This window comes from Alosa pseudoharengus, unplaced genomic scaffold (assembly GCF_046254945.1).
Source record: "Alosa pseudoharengus isolate Yale_2024_CS ecotype anadromous, Long Island Sound unplaced genomic scaffold, YU_APseudo_1.1 YU_APseudo_1.1_scf_13, whole genome shotgun sequence".
In the NCBI taxonomy this organism is placed as follows: Eukaryota; Metazoa; Chordata; class Actinopteri; order Clupeiformes; family Clupeidae; genus Alosa; species Alosa pseudoharengus.
Window position 1 is genome coordinate 38,364,713 of NW_027468598.1, and position 1,143 is coordinate 38,365,855.

At 46.9% G+C, this 1,143-nt stretch overlaps 1 protein-coding gene across 1 annotated transcript in view; it reads right to left on the minus strand.

Annotated features, from left to right (window-relative positions):
- arap1 (ArfGAP with RhoGAP domain, ankyrin repeat and PH domain 1) overlaps window positions 1-262 on the minus strand; it is an 87,573-nt gene extending 87,311 nt beyond the window's left edge. The window contains exon 1 of the mRNA XM_076281789.1: window positions 1-262. This exon is cut by the window's left edge and continues 35 nt beyond it. The gene's annotated coding sequence lies outside the window, so the exon portion shown is untranslated.
- Window positions 263-1,143: the final 881 nt, after the last annotated feature.

Below are 1,143 nucleotides of genomic sequence, written 5' to 3' on the forward strand. Positions count from 1 at the left end.
TTCTCGCTTGCTGCGCTGCGCGTGTTTTCCGGTTGGTGTTGTTCGGATGGTTTATTAATGGTCTTGCTCCCTGCCGACCACCGATTGGACTTTCTCACGGCCGCCGCCTCGCGAACCACACATAAAATCCCCCCAAAAAAACTTCCGTGGAGGTCACGTGGTTGCGCGAACATAAAGGGGCTTGTTTTCCTGAATTTCAATCAGAGCGCACAAAAGACGGACTGTTCTGACCCTCGGAAACAGACCTGCGCGCCTTCCAAGTTTTCAGCTGAAGTTGTTGTTGGACTTATAGGCCCTCCCCCTTGGACGCGCGAGACAGTTGAAACAGGTTACGTTAAGACAATGACGCGTCGTTCTTTTTCTTAAGTTCCTTATCCGCAATGAGAAGACCATTGCAGGTTTACATTTATTTCAAAAGTTCCTGTTTGAACTGCAGCCAAAGTTCTCCATAGCCAACTATTACATTGCGCCATGGTTGCTATTGGTTACGGGGGCAGTACCACCTGTCACCACTTGGAGGAGCCAAAGCCCAGTGGCTCAGGAAATCAGCAAGCCTGCGGCAGTGTGCGGAAGAATGCTTATCTATTTGATCTCCTATTCGTCCGTAATAACTCCACAGAACACGCAGTGCAGCCCTTGAGTTTCAGTATTTTACCTGAGTTTACCTGAGGTAGCCTATCCTAAAACAGGATGTGGAGACTGTAGACAGTCCAGTCCATTTAATTACATTTTATTTATTATTAAATATTTCACAAGGTGGCACCAGACGGGTTTTGGCCTCACAATTGACCTTTGACCTGTCATGTAGGCTTTCTGAGAGGATAGGAGCCAGCTGATACATCTGCAAATCCGATTTCTAGTCTGTGACAGTGACACACTGACCATACAGATAGGGGGAAGAGAAAATAATATGCACTAAGAACACACACACACACACAAGCAGACCCCCCCTCCACACACACACACATACACACACAAACAGATCCCCCACATACACACACACACAGTCAGAACACAAAACACACGCACACAAACAGATCCCCCACATACACACACCCACACACACAGTCAGAACACAAAACACACCCACACAAACAGATTTATTGGGTTATTTCATATTTGCTGGTGCTACTATCTGTGTTG